At 37.2% G+C, this 16,268-nt stretch overlaps 1 protein-coding gene across 5 annotated transcripts in view; it reads right to left on the bottom strand.

Annotated features, from left to right (window-relative positions):
• The window catches only part of CDK17 (cyclin dependent kinase 17), a 96,848-nt gene that overhangs the window by 62,844 nt on the left and 17,736 nt on the right, over positions 1-16,268 (bottom strand). Inside the window, exon 2 of one of the 5 annotated variants that reach the window (XM_080579184.1) lies at positions 1,635-1,759. The exons of the other annotated variants lie outside the window; for them this stretch is intronic. The gene's annotated coding sequence lies outside the window, so the exon portion shown is untranslated. The remainder of the gene's footprint in view (positions 1-1,634; positions 1,760-16,268) is intronic. 5 annotated transcript variants of the gene reach the window in all.

Below are 16,268 nucleotides of genomic sequence, written 5' to 3'. Positions count from 1 at the left end.
GTTTGTAATAGATGCATGCTTATTTTCACTGTTTAACAGGAAACCTGGCAAATCTAAAATGGAGTTACTTGATTAGTAATATACATCCAGTGGTTATGATTAGATGCAGTAAGACTGATGATTTTCCCCTAAGTTCTTAGTAATTGTGAGATGAATGCGCACTGTTGTTTTTGTTTTGGAGCTTTAGAACAGAAACCAGAACAGAGCCACCAGCAGAAAAGAGATGAAGGTAAGTGCAGGCCTCTCCTTCACTATGAGTCCAGAGGAGGGCCATGAGGATGATCAGAGGGCTGGAGCACCTCTCCTATGAAGACAGGCTGAGGGAGTAGGGGTTATTCAGCCTGGAGAAGAGAAAGCTCTGAGCAGACCTTACAGAGGCCTGCCAGTGCCTAAAGGGGGCCTACAGGAAAGTTGGGGAGGGACTCTGTGTCAGGGAGCGTAGCGATGGACAAGGAGTAATGGCTTTAAACTAGAAGAGGTTTAGATTAGACACTGGGAGGAAATTCATTACTATGAGGGTGGTGAGGCACTGGCACAGGCTGCCCAGAGAAGCTGTGGATGCCCCATCCCTGGAGGTGCTCAAGGCCAGGCTGGATGGGGCCTTGGGCAGCCTGCTCTGGTGGGAGGTGTCCCTGCCCATGGCAGGGGGTTAGAACCAGGTGATCCTTAAGGTCCCTTCCAACCCAAACCACTGATTCTATGACTTGACTGTTCTGTTTTGTGGATTTATCTAGTCTGAATTTCAAATTTGTATCCAAAACAACTATTTGAGATGTCATAGCAGATAGATGCATACACTTGAATGCAGCTAATGGAAATTCTAGTCTTCTGCAGACAGAATGAGGACAGGCAATCTGACACGGTACTATCTGTTACAACCCAGAAAAGCTATCAGAGACATATTTGTTCAATCCTTAAACTGATAGGAAGGAAGAAATAATGTATTAAAGGCACTGCTCCTTCTTACAAATGACTTCCAGTCTAACCCTCAACAGTTGGTTTTCATCGTTAGAAGCACCACTATTAAATCCTTCCAAACTATACTAAAATTTACCTTTCATACATTTTTCTCCTCAGAACCTGCGACAAAAAGTTTCCAATGCTCACTGTCATTAGCTCAGTTTGCTTCAAACTCCCATTTCCCTCTCAATGTCATTTAAAAGTATGCATTTCTAAAAACAAACTCCCCAGTTTTTAAATCATCAAGGTAAAATCAGATTTAAACATGTGGGTTCTGGCTCCCTTTCTCTGTATCAGGCCCATCCTTCCCACAATGCCTGTACTACAGCACTTTCCATTTGGCCAAACCAGATGTCCACAATACCCTGGATATATAGCAGAAACATATTAAAGCATTTACATTCTATATTAATATCTAGATTCCACACTCATCAAAAATCAGAGGCCTTATAATGCTGATAGCTAAAATCCTGTCCCCCCCCAACTCCCAGCCCCCGATACGGTGAAGTGAAAAAAAGGAATGCAGGTCTTTATATGCAGTTAGCATATGCTATGTGCTTAATCCTTGTAAGCTTAAACAAATTCAGCTGAAATTTTCAGAAGCAATGAAAATATTTAACAGCTTACATTTTAGCTGGTTTATTTCAGGAGGGTCAAAGATACTGATGGCTCACCAAGATCTGGCTGATTCAAAGCCCTTTGAAGTCAGTGGGAACCCGTCCTTGAACTTCAATAAGCTTTGGATCAGACTAAGCGCTGACTCTTCTGTTTCCAGATGTTAAATTGCATTAAGATGCATCTACACAGAGATTAAGCATTTTAAAATTTACTTTTCCACTTAGGCACACAATGAAGCTGCTACTTGATTGTTTTTACAAGCTGCTTTACAAGAGGGTGAGGTGCTTCCCAAACATCTAAAGGCAGTTAGAAAAACTCATTATCTGAAGACAACAGCTGAAGTGGGAGGAAAGGACAAGTCCAGAAACCTTCAGTACCAGCAGCCTGTAGCAACAGTGTGGACACGGGATGGGTCTTTGTACTGGGTATGGCCACCACAGTCTTAAAGAAGTGCTAAGGGACTAAAGCCACCGGCCGGGGACATAAAAGAAAGCAGACCGCAGCATGGCCAGTCTGAAGGGCTGGATGCTCACCGGGTAGCCCAACATCAGGTCCTAGGATGGAAGAAGGCAAACACATACAAGGGGCACCAGCCCGATTCTGTGAAATGTACAAAGTGGTACATTTCCACTGCAGTGGGCCAAATTGGGTGAAGATGTTTTTTAAAAAGTGAAAAAAGGTACAAGTATGGCAGTTTGGTAGAGATCTGAAGATTCCATTGAGACTTACATTTTTTAGAATCTAAGATGGAAAAATCAAGTATGCTATTACTGACTGAAGAATAAAAACTGTCCGCACTACCAGAAACAAGAACAGCAAGAACCGTGACACTCTTTCTCATGCGGTCCTTGGTATTGCAGTTCTCCGTGATTCTCAAAATCCCTGGCATCATTCACTGTGTCTTTCAAAGCTGAGCAGTTGATCATTCAACCTTCCACCAGCGTTTTAATTACACCAGTTGCATGTCTGTTATTTGCAAGCAGATAATAAACTATGTGTCATTCATTTGTTTGGCCGCATTAATAACTTTAGATGCATATCATTCAGGAATAAGTATTTCTGAAGGTGATAATCCAAGCTTGTGTCAGAAAGAAGTCTGAAAAACTCAGAGTAATGAAAACAACATTAATTAAAAACAGAAACAGGAAACACCTGTCAAGGATATTGTCCCCTTAATCTAAAGAAGAAAAACAGCTTTCTGTAGTTTGCTTTTATTAAACTGTTCTCAATCTACCTGAGTTTGGAAAAGGAAAAGAAAAAAGCTACTGATGACACAAACATCTTGCACATCAAATACAGAACAAAATTAATTACACTGTGAAATATACAGCTAATTCATCTAGGATCATAAACCAACAGTTTGAGTACTTGTAAAATTCACATCTAATAAAGATGAACTTCCTTACAATCACAAATCCACTCTAAAAGAATAGATTATACATGTGGCATCTTACTCATTGCATCTGTTCCAACTTGCATTTGTTCACATCAGGCCAAAAAAGTAATTCTACTGAGTTTTTCCACGCTCAGCCTTTAGAAACAACGTGACTGGCCAACTAGACTGTCTTCTTGTTAGGAACAGAACCACTTCAAAAATTATCTTTTATGCTGCATTTGGTCAAAGAACTGACATCGCGCAGATAGAAGCAACATCTAACAAACAAGACCATTGTTACCGATTGAAAAAAAAAAAAAGCATGAAGTCAAATAGCGCCTAGTTTGACCTCCCAGCAACAGAAAAAAAAAAGTCAAAAGGACCCTCACAGCCTCTTCTTCATGAATAAGACAATATTCAATATGGAATTTATCTTCTATGGTGAGGCCCCTTTTTATGTATTTATAGATTGCAGCCAATTAATTACTGAAAACTGGAAGCACAAATGTATTCACAAAGCTTAACTTCTTATCACAGGCTGGTTTTCCTACCTAATGTAGGCAAAGAGGCTCCTCCCAACGTGAATAAGAGCATCTATATTCAGCTCCTGATCTAGATCATCAGCTGGAAGAACCTTTGCATACAGAGGAAACATATGGAAATTGGCCTGTCCTAATTTAATTTAGATTAGGAATGCATTTCCTTTTCTCCCTCCTTTTGCCTTTAAATAGTAATGAAGTACAGAAATCAAAACAAATCAAAACAAAACCATAAAACCTTTATGTTTAAAAACAAACAATCAAAAGTAAACATTAGAATAATTACTCTGGGTGTATTTAACTATACCACTGGTTCAGAAATTGAAAGGAACAACCTCCCCCTGGCCTGCCAAAGGGTCAAATCTGGTAGTCCTTTTTCCTGTCATATACTTACCTTTTTTCTCTTGGACTCAGAAAGTTTTACTTAGGCAATCACAGCAAGATTACATATTTTAAAACGTACACACATATTCTCTCCTGTACACACTAGCAATATCAAATAACAAAAAATATCAATAAAGGCATTGTATTTTATATCTCCCTAGATTAGATAGGTTGTACTAACGCTTCATGTTAATTATCAAAGGTTCTGTTCTCTCACCAGCCAAGTGAAAAAACACAGTACATGTCTGGTTAAATTGGCTGACATTTAAGCCAACAAAATCAATGAGCTGACTGGCAAAGCTTCTTGCATTTGCTGTTAGACCCATAAACCGAAAGTCTTTTTCCCTCTTGTAGGGGAAGGCAAAAACCAGAAGACTACATGAATATAACATATATATTACCAATGAGCCATGGAACTTTCCATCTCTAAATATACAACGAGTACTGGAAACCAAAATGTCTGTAATGTGACTGGGTTGGATTAATACACATAAAGTGCCTTAACACAGCTTCTGAAAAATATATCTCTAAAAACTGTGCACGGAAAGCTTGCTGCCCCCTAACACGGAGATTGCTTTAGTAACCAATTTACAGTGTTGCAGTCATCACTTCTGGGACCACCTTTCTTTAGCCTTGCAAACGAGCCACTCTTCGGAAGAAAACTTAGCAGAAAACCTCTTCAAGGCTCAAGAATACTAACTCTAAAACTGAAAATGAACTGCACTCTTTTGAGGGCCTGAACTATTTTATCAATAAAAGGTCTGGACTTTCAAAAGATAAAGGGTTTCTTTTATTGCCAGGATTCAGGCACAAAATGGAAGAATCTCACACAGGAGCACCTTTGCTTAACTTCCAGTAGTTCTCAGTCTAGCAACACCTGTCCTGGAAGCAACTTTCATGATTCGTCTTCAATACTTGCTTTTTGTTGTGCGCACAAACAAAAAATTACATTTACAACCTAAGACTTAGGCCAATGAAAAGCTTCAACTTATCTCAATATTTGTGAATCAAGCACCACAAAATACAACAAAACCACTGTAGCACTGTAAAGTAAGATAAAAACTAAAGACATCACTGATTTGGCTAAACAAATAATAGTTACAAAAATTTCTAAGCAAAATTTTAAAAAGTTTTGGTCTTTTTCTCTTAAAATGGAAATGAATTACAATTGGCCGAAAAGGCCTTACATTAAAACCCATAACCAAAAAAAAAAGTAAAACCAAGCTCTTCCACAATTACTGTATGTGTACATTTCTGTGCATATAAGTAATATCAAAGATGTCAGGAATGGTTTAAAAAGACAGCTTTGGATGCATTCCTCTCATACTTCTATAGGTGTGCAAAAGGCAACTCATTGAAAAAAAACTGCAAAGGAAATAAAGCAATTGATTTTTTAATTTTTTTTGGGGGGTGAATAAAGCACAGTATAACAACACGGAGAATTTTCAGTTAGTTAAAAAGAGACAACATAAACAGTATGTTCTATGGTATGTTCTACAACATACATGATGTTTTCCCTATTAAGAATGACCGGCCACATTTAATAGCCGATGCACTGAAGGCATTACATTAGGACATAAAACAAGATATTAAGATAAAATTGGTGTGATAGAACAGGCTCTTTGGAGATTTATTTAATGCATTAGATGTATGCTCAATATATTCTGTTTTTCTAGAGATTTCTGATAACAATGAACAGTGGTACAATTACTATTTCTGAAACAATACAGAGATGGAATACCTTGGCTAAAACTAAGAAAGTCACTGCTGACAGAAACAATAGCCTAAACAAGTTTTTCATGGTCAGGCTCAGTATGTGTAAAACCTCCACAGAGAGATTTTAAAGACAGTTCTAAATAGGGAGTAAATAAATTCACTCTAGCAATGAACAATCTCTGAATTGTGGTTCAAAAATGCATTAGAATTAATAAATGCATTTTACCTAAATAAATGTATAAATTGCTGTGATTCAGTAATTTTAAAAACTCACAAATTCCTATATTTTCTTTCCTTCTCCAATCATGTAATTGATACAACTCCAGAAATACCTCGCTAACAGACAAGCTCTGAACAACAAGTCAATTGCAAATTTTTCTGCTGTATTAATTTTTACATAGCAGTCAAGATGTCCCAGCATGGGACCAATTTGTTCTGTTGCAACCTTCAGACAAATGCTGCTACATCTGTCTGAAATGTTCCTGCTGCCATTTAATGGTCAACTGGATACGCACATGGACTCGGAGTGCTCCTGCTCTCATTTCAGTACCCATTGCCAAAGATACTAAACACGTAAGGCACTATGCCTAATGCAAATCATGATCTAGCTGAGAACCTGGGAAAGAAAGAAGAGTTTTGATCTATGTTTGGATCCATAAATAGTTGTGTTGACAACAGCAAGGTGGTGGCAACATATTGTACAAGGCAGAGGAGAAAAAGCATGAGATTGCTTAAGTCAACTTAATACCTTCCTCGAAGTAGAGCACTGACCACTAGTGTACATCAAATGCAACATCAGACTGTCCAGCAATGCGGTATTGCTGCTGTGTACTAGAAAGGTGACCCAAAAAACCTGCAGAGCTTTGCCTTTAGCCTATTTAGCCTTGCTTATCAAAAACTGGGAGATAGCATAAATGCAACCTATGAATAATATAAAGGACAACTGTGCAAACGTGGTTAAGGAAAGCTGACATGGGAAAACAAGAACAAATGGATATGAAACGAAGAACAAGCATTCAGCGCAAGCACCTTCATCCTCGAATAGCTGAGGCTGTTCCCACCATGTAATGACCATGCGCCGGTTCTTCTTCATGCTTCTGCTGCAGTGACGTCCCGCTCCCAAATAAAGTCACCCTACCAAACCTCACAACAGGTACTTTCCAGGGTACTTTCAAGGAACAGATAAAAAAAACAGTACCTCTTCACTTAAACATACAAAATAAGGCAACTGCCATACATCAAGCTGTCACAACTTCACTGTCGGTGTACAGACAAGAACCCTACGCTAAGACTAACAGATTTGGAGAATGAGGATTTTTCTGTACCACTGGGTGTTACTTTTCCCTCTCTGCGCAGGTAATTCTTCTTTCTGTGGCTTCTACACACAGTCTTAAATATTACTCTGCCTCCAAGTGACTGAGACTGTCCAGACAAGAATTCCCAAATTCCGGAACGCAGCAAAACAACTCAATTACAAATACGCAATTTGGGCAAGTCTGGCTAACCAGCTGAGAGGCCTCTTCCATTCCAGGCTGGACAAATAGCACAGCACATCGAAGGACACTACTCAGACTTTACATTACCTTCTCTCAGTAGGGGCAATTCTCTGCCTGAAGGCAGCAAGTCTCCCGGGCCTTCAGCAAAGACCAGGATTAATGAACACATCTCCCTTGGCAGTGATAAGAGGTCAGCTAGACTCAGGAACCAGGAGACAAATGGCAAGCAGTAAAATGGCAATGGGCTAATCTATAAGTAAATGACAGGTCAGTGAGACAGCATTAATATATGGGGAAACTGGGAGAGTAGCAACTATTAATGTCAATCAATAATATTAAACCATACATGAAAAATTAGCAAACAAAAACATAATCACACTCTAGATTTTTTTTTTTTTTTAAACAGAACTGATACAGGTAAAATAATTGTGACTAATACCAGGTAAGCAACATTGATCTGTCAACAACAGCAGGTGTACACACCTGAAATCAGAATTTCTCCAGGATCCTTTAAGCCAGAGTAAAGATAACTGGGTACTTCATTATGAGAAGAAAGCAGTAAAAGGATCACACGGCCCGTACATAGCACTGTTAATGAGCACATCGTTGTGCTGGGCAGGCCCATTTGCTCTATTTTGTTTTCCTGCCAGAAGGAGGAAGTGGAATTTTGTTTGTCTTCAAAATTATTTCTTCTGAATTACTGTCGTGACCACTATTCTGCTGTTAGAATCTATCATGTAGGCAGTCTCTTCCTGCCATGGATGATACTGTCCGCAGCAAACTAATTCGCATTCTCAATCTCAATCGCATTGCAGAGGCTGATGTTGCTACTGCTGTCAGTGACCTGGATAATGCTGCCAAACGGCAGGATTGGTCTCACAAAGAAAATGTTTTATGAATAGGTAAACCTGAATTACTGCCTATACAGGGAGATACTCAACATTCCCTAGAGAATATAACTTCAGTAACGTTTTACGTCACAGTCTAATATAGATCTATCCTGAAAGCAATTTTTTCAGAGAAGTGCTGAAGCAGTTTTGCTCTAAAACTCCAGGGGAGAAAAAAAATGAGCGCTAACCATTATTATAATGCCACCAGATGACATAAAACTCAAAACAGTCCCGCAGAGTTGCTCAAGGACATGTAGGACCAATATTTCTCTACACCAAGAGAGCAGTCCAAGCTCCTGTAAGTCCTTCCTCCTTCCCCATGACATTCTTGCAGTAACTTGGTTTCCATAACGCCATTTGCTGTCTGGAGTCTCTGGGCTGCTAGATGCATGTACCAGAAAATTTATTTTACCACCCAAGCATGCTACTGTTGAAGAGTAACAAGAAGAATCCCTTACACTGCAGTTCATTCTGTTTTTGTAACTAGGATCCCTAAGCCTGAAATTAAATACTCTGAGAAGTTGCTATGGAGCAATGCAGTTTTCACTTGCAGTGCCTGTACTTCTGCAGTTTCACTTTCATTAAAATCAGTCTACATTTCTGTTTAATAAAAGGGAACCCAAGAGAAGGCCTTCAAAAGGAATAGTCATCTCTTCCTCATTAGTAATTTATAAAAGCACAAAGTAGTGAAGTTATGACGCCATCCCTCCAGTGTCTATCTCTGATCAAGGTTTGTCAGAGATCACAAGAAACACTTTTTGGAGGGATTTTTACTAGGGTATCACAAAGATTGTATTTACATAATTTCTGACATAATCTGGGGATTTCCTAGCTCTTCTGTATGATCCTCGCTGCCTCAGCAGCTCTTTCACTGTGAAGCTATGGTGACCACAGACTAAGATTCCTTGTGAAGGAAGGACTGTGGGCTGACACTCCTCCTTCCTTTACTTGGTCAGGCATGCATAAACTTGCCTTCTGTGAGATAAATGAACTCACCAGTGGGCTTTTAAAATTTTCTTTTTACTACATTTGAGAACTCCTTATTTTGGAACTTCAGAACCACCTTGCCTTATTTTTTCTGCTGCCCTCAAAACACAAAGTGAAACAATTTCAACAGCTCTAAGGAGGTACTATGGATACCTCTATAGTCAGTTCTGCTAATTCTTGAGGCTGTCCCAACAACTATACTTTCCACCTTTATGAATGCATTCCTATTTAAGAGGAGAGGCTTCAACATAATGCAGATGAAGAGCTCAGGATACTAAATTATGAGAACCTAAAATGGGGCAATAAAATCCACCAGAGAACTATAAAGATGTCATAATATAGGAAGACGATCAATGTTTAGAGAATTATTCCATAAATTAGGAGAGCTGGGTTCTTCACAACTTAGCTATCTCTGCTACTGGACACAGGGTCAAAAATGCAGTTATTGAACATACAGGAAGAAAATACAGACAAATTTTTATCTGATTATGAAAGACTTCCCTTCTGAATTCATTAACGTTATTTAGAAAAAGAGTTGTATGAGAACGTTGTTGATGGCAGCCAACGTGGTACATATGAAGTGCCTTCTGTCTGACTAAGATTTCAGAAGCACATACACTATTGCTTTACGCAAAAAAAAAATAATAAAACATACTCAATTTAATGAAAGCAAACGTAGTTTCCAAGAATTCAAGGCTAAATTTGCTGCAATAAAGAGATGTTGTTAAATGATTATTTCATGATTTATAAATATTTGTATATATTCCTGTTTAACAATTTATTAAAATTTTAATAATTTAGTTCAATTTCCAGAGAACGAACAAGTCAAAATATATATTATCTTGGTTACTGTTACTGAAACCAAAGAAAGATAAAAGAAAACTGATAATGGAGAAATCTGATACAGAAATCTATGGAAGGGGCAAGCAGCCAAGTGAACATACGAAAACTGTACAGGTTATGAAGACCACAACTCTAACCTCTTTTCAAAGACTCATGTTTAACAGCTCTAACTTGTACTTTGCTGTCCACATTATAATTTATGTAAAAGCTACTTCAATTGTCTGTTCAGCTTATCAGTATTCAATTACACTAAAGCATATGAGCCACTGAAGAGAAATGCAGTTCTATCATCATGCAGCCCTAGGGGGGAAAAAAAAAAAGTATAAAAGTATCAGCTATTTTCATTTCTAATATCCTACCAATACTGCCTCTACTTAAAAAAAAAAAAAAAAAAAAACTTTGCAAATTACATGTCAGGAGCAATACACAAAAGCTTCCTTTTGTTAGGGAAGTCACCTTGGAATATACAGTTGAAAAAGGTTACAACAAAAGAATTTTCAAGGCTAAAAGTAAATCGATGTTTCCATGATAAAGGAACTACAGCCACTGAAGAGGGATGCTTCAGCACTGAATTGCAACTAGGAATGAACGGCAGCCATATGCAAACTATGAAATGACAGGAGGGGAGAAAGAGAAGAAGAGAAGAAAAGTCACAAGGTATTTAAAAGAAAAGTAAAGGAAGAAAGTACTAGAGTAAGCTACATGCAACAAGTTCTCTCACCAATAAAAAGGGAAAATGGTAACAGGGACTTGGTCTCCATCGTAAGACTGTATTGGGCTACCTAATTACTAGATCAAAACTCCACACACTCATGCAATGCAAAGCAGCAGAGCTCTCTGGCTTCCCTGTACGAATTGTTCAAAACACTTTGCATCTGTAATTCTGTTCCAATTCATCCAAATCCAAATAGAAATCTTGTTTTATTCAGAAATAAGGTAATATTCAAAGTTTTTTTTTTTTTTAACTGAATTCATTTTCATTCATCCCCCGTAGGTAAATCAATAACAATTTCTTTACTGAAACAGCAAAAGACATGCCATGATTTATGCGAGAATGCTAGCATAAAAACAAATGACAACTCTTACACAGAATGAGAGACAAAGCAGTACACAAACTTCTTTCTTGCATAGCCTAGCTAACATTTTCAACGTGTTGCAAAAAAATTTACTATATTGTTTTGCTTATTAAATCAGATATATTCTAAAGCAAAAGCAAACCACTTTAAGCTATGAATTCAGTTCCACTGACCAAAACTTTTTTTTTATATAAATCTTCTACTGTTTTTAAACAGCCCACAGTAAAAAAAAAAATAAAAAATTACTCTAGTCTGTGTTTTTAAAATTCTGTTACCTTGCACATGAAATTTAGGTAGTCCTTTCAAATATGAAGTAGATCGCTAGCCACCCATTACTCTGCCACCTGTGTTCAGCCCCTTAAACTAGACGGCCAATTTAAAATTCATGCAGATGAAACTATTCAAGTAAAAATACTGAAGTGTGCTATTATTTCTAATTATCTTGTACTCTGCATAGGAGTTTCTTCAATTTCAAATAGCTTCGACTAAATAAGAAAAGGTTGAGAAAAATACGTGACTCAGCCAATTTGACAGGAAGGTTTGATATTTTACATAATTCCGAGTTGGCACAATGCATATTCATCTGTGGCTGTGGTAATTACAATTAAAATTTCAAATACTATAAACTACTAACCTGCAACAAAGTGTTTTAAATCCTTAAAATGAGGGAAATACACTAACAGCCGTACAATAACACAATCCTTAAGCCTAAATATTAATGACAGAACTGATTTCTTGGGAGCAAAAGAGATTCTTCTTTACTGTGAAAATTCTATAAGCTACAGTTAAAAGCTGTATGGTGATCAGTGCTGATTTTTCTGTTCTTTTTCTCAAGACTGTTTTCTTTTTAAACTATTTTAACTTGAGTGAACAGCAAAAGAGACAAGACTGCTTAGATACTACTTAGGAATGAATGTATTATTACTGAGGGTACAGATATTTAAAATATTTGTACAGTTTGACTGTACGTAAGAGCAGGTATGGCTAAACAACAGATACCTGATCAAATAGAAAAAAAAATAGCGATACAGACACTGACGTTAACCAGCTACCTGATGCTTTCACCCCTGAAAGTGGCTAGTCTCACCACTGTGCCCCAAATGTATACATCTATTAAGAAACATAATAAATATTAACATGAATATGGAAAAAGCATGCAATTATCTTCATTGTATTTCCATGACTACTGTTAAAAAGTACATAATCTAGAAACAGCACTTCTGGAAAGAAAATAATGTAAGCAATATACCTATATAGTCATCTTTGAGGAAGACTACTCTGGACAAAGGTACATAGCTATATTCAACTCTCTCCTGGGATCATTTTAAGTCATGCAGTAGATGACTTCGGATTAAATGCTCAGATAAGAAGTTTACAATGGGTTGAAACATGAAATATGTTCAGAAAAGTTAAACATCAAAATTCAACAAGGAGTTGTAAAACATGGTAAGTCAATAATATGGAAACATATTATTTTTTTCCTGACAATTTTCAGGAGAAAAGTTCAACTTTAAAATTTTCAATTTCAAGTTCAAATTTTTAAGTTCAACTAAAATCCTGACATCAAACCATAACACATTAACTTCGGTTTACAATCTGTTTTTTCCATCTTCTTCCCCACTATCTCGTCCATAATTATTTTATCTTGTATAACCTTATAATTAAATATTAAAACCCCATTCAGAAGTTAACATCTTGCTATTCTAACAATGGAAGAATGTAAATACATTTTGCAGTTTCTTCTGCTCAGACCCAATTCCATTATGAAGGACACTGCTCAGAAAAGCTTTCAGAATCTTGATTATGCCTTAAAGGTAGGGGACTTGGTGTGTGTGCTCATCTCTTTTTTTTTTTTTTTTTTAACCCTAATGCAGCATTCGAAAAAGAACCCCATTAAGCTCTTGCGAACCACATGCAAGTTGAACCTGACTCTCTGCAGTTAAACCAAACACAAAAACCTAAACCTTTCAAGCAAAATAAAAAAGAGCACTGACAATGGATTTAATCTCTCAGCTGTTCATGGTCTCTACAGTATCAGAAGTCTCATGTTCCAGATAAGACCACAATGTTTTCTTAACTGCATGTGTTTATAAGACCCTATGAGTGCCTTTAAAATCCACACCACTATGCCAGCATAGCTTTACAACATTCTCCTTACATAAGTGTACTTCCATATGCATTTTTGCTCTTCAGTTTATTTTTCCTCGTGTGTCACGGTTGATTCGTAATTGTACTAGATATGTGAAATATCAGTTCCCCAGCTCTGCCCAAGGTCATCTTTCTGCATGTAAAGGAAGATGTACATACAGCCAAATAAGCAACACTAAGAAGAATTTTGATACCTAAAGAACTAAATGGCACTTAGTGACTGAGGCTTCTACTGAAAGCATCAGAAATAACCTACAGAATAAATGGCAGACATCCTGACAAATACTTTTAGAACTGATTTTTTTCCTCATCTAGCAATCATTTTTAAAATGTCCAATTTTAAGATAGGCTAAAGTTAGTTCAAACATCAGCTACATTTTTTTCGTGGAAATGAAAATGTCCAGTTTTGCATGTTTACAATGAGAAATTGTCAAAACAAAACCCTATTCTATTTTTAATGTTGAGAGAAGCTGAGTGAATTATGTAGGAAACCCTATTCTTTTCAGGATACACATAAAATATATAAAAACCTGCATCATTCTTCTGAAGTTCCCAAACATGAATTAAGTAAGTTATCTTGACGAAAAGCTGACGAAATGAACAGGGATCAAATCAGAGATGTACAAAACCAAGTCCTTTGAAAAATAAAGATCACCTATACTTTGGCTTTTCCAACTAAACTTTGTAGTTTGCACATCAATGGCAAATCTGAAATAGTGAATCAATTTGCTTATCAACCACCAAAATAGTTACTCTATCCCCATGAATCAATAAGTACCTATTCTATAGACTAGAGAATTAACACAAACGTATTAGAGTTAAATCTTAACTTTAAAAATCTTAGGAATCTAAACAAATCATATTCCTACTCTGCATACATAACAATGCACTAGTTTTTTCTTCTCTCTCTTTTTCGTATTTGTTTTTTCCATAAAAACTTTTATCTCAATATTGCCATCAGGCTGACAATATGGAAGTGAATTAATGCTAACTGTCCACATGCTTGTGAACACCTGATATCTAGGGAATAGGCAAAATAACCAAGTTATTAAAGAAAAGAAAACAAGGCAAAAGTGAATCATTGAAAACTAACTACTTGACTTTCCAGGAGCTAAAAAAAAGAAGGCTTGGTCTAAAGTCAAGAGGTTGCAAGCAATTTTCTAGTTCAATGGAATAAAGTGTCAGTAATGCCACGTAACCTGTTTTATAACATAAGTCTCACTGATGATTCAAACACATCGTGATCACTTAAGCTCATATACTTACCTGAATACACACGGAAGTTAAAAGCTATCTACCCCCACAAGAAAAAAAAACTACACACAACAACAATGGAAGAGAAGTATTATGAGGATCATTAAATATCATTTCCCATAATACATTTTGTTATTCTTTATTTCAATATGACAGTAGAATACGTTCATATTAGTCCTGAAAACCTGCAACAGGTGACTACAATCCAACAAAACACATCGTTTCAAAATAAGCCATTGCCTCACAAAGCCTCAACAAGCACCGTGCCAGTCAAACACCCCAGCTTCAGCATTACATGTACTATTTTTTCCCCCTGTATACGTAGATTGTATTTTATAGTTAAAGCAGGAAATTGGTGTGATTTTTGGGGTGTGTGTGTGGAATAAACATTCGCTGTCCACTTGCAATCACAGACTGAGGAACAGATTCATTGTTGAAAAAATATTTACCATAGCCACTCAACATTGAAGTTAAATGGAATGTGAAAAACTGAAAAGGAAATGCCTGCAATCTGAAGGGAATAAAAATCTTCAAGTCATGGAAGGAGGAGACTGGAAGACTTCACAGAAAGTTTTATAACATTTTTCACAACTAATTCCAAGGAACTGCTGCTGTGGGTAGCAGTATGCAAACCTGTATTTTATAGCTTCGTGAAGTATCTTTACTGCTGTGACTGCAGCACAGACAGAATCTGAGATGATGAAAAAGTCATCACATTAGAGTTTTGAAAATTTTTCCTCTCATGTTTTTGTTTGAAGTGTTGCTACCTATCCTGTCCCAGCAATATGCCAAGCACAAACAGATCCAGATCCACAAGCTTTTGCAGCTTATGTTCTTACTAAGTTTTAGAAGTGCCTTCCCCTCTTGCTGGGAGGCAACCAGAGTATCAGGTGCAACTGTTTCTGAATTGCAGATACCTTTCCACTTAGAAAGGTTTTCATCAAACATGCAGTGTCAGTGCATGTTAGCAAGTCCAACCTCTGTGGAAATATTCTCTGCCTAATAATATCGGTGCTGCCTGGACCCCCAAAGATACCACCATCATGAAAATAATGATTTTATTTCCACTTAAAATCTACAGAAAGAATTGCTGTCCTGCAGAATTAAACATTAATCTGCTCTATTTCTTCTCAAATTTCTTTTAAATTTAGCTTTTATCACTATCTTTCTTTTTTTTTCCCTGGGTGTAGGAGGCAATTCTATCCCCCTGCTGACAGGAGATAGTAGGAGGTAGCAATTACTAATGAACTAGCAAGACAAGCTTTTCATTATAAAGCAACAACTTAAGAGAATCTGTAACAAGGAGAGAAGTACCAGCACTTTCCTTTGGTAGCAACAAGGAAGACAACACATTTTGGCCCCTCAAGAGCTCTAACTACATTCCCAGAATGATGCTCCTATCGTCACGTATCTCACACCCTGGAAATCTGGATGGGAATGCACAAATGCTTGTACATGTATTCAGAGCATGTTTTCCAGACTCATACCAATTAGTCCCTTCCCTTCTGTTTCCTATCAGTCGAATAAAAACATTGGGAAAGATCCAAATAATGACATTTTGACAGCAAAAAAAGCAAATGCATTCAAACATTACCAAGGCAAATCTGAAATAAATCAAGCATTGAGACACCTCTTTTCCCAGTACTCGATTTCCCCACAAGATGCTTCCATGAACCCTTCAACAAGAATCTCTTGTATATTTCCCACATACAACATAAATTCTGTACAAATAGATCTAGTGCCTTCCCAAGAATCAGTCTGTACATGGAATAAGCTTAAGAGAGCTCTACGTGTTAGACACTAGACAAAAAAAAATATACTGAACATGTGAACATAATTACAGGTAGACTGCTTGCCTCCCTACATACTAATCTTAAGGTGGTTTCATGTAGAGAACATGTATTGCTGTGCATCAACACGTTTATTCCACACCTGGCATATAAAGTGATGCCTGAAGAGCACCTCCCTTCAATGGGGCTCTG

This window comes from Anser brachyrhynchus (genome assembly GCF_964034855.1).
Source record: "Anser brachyrhynchus genome assembly, chromosome: 1".
NCBI classification, from domain to species: domain Eukaryota; kingdom Metazoa; phylum Chordata; class Aves; order Anseriformes; family Anatidae; genus Anser; species Anser brachyrhynchus.
This window is presented reverse-complemented; position numbering and strand designations above follow the sequence as displayed.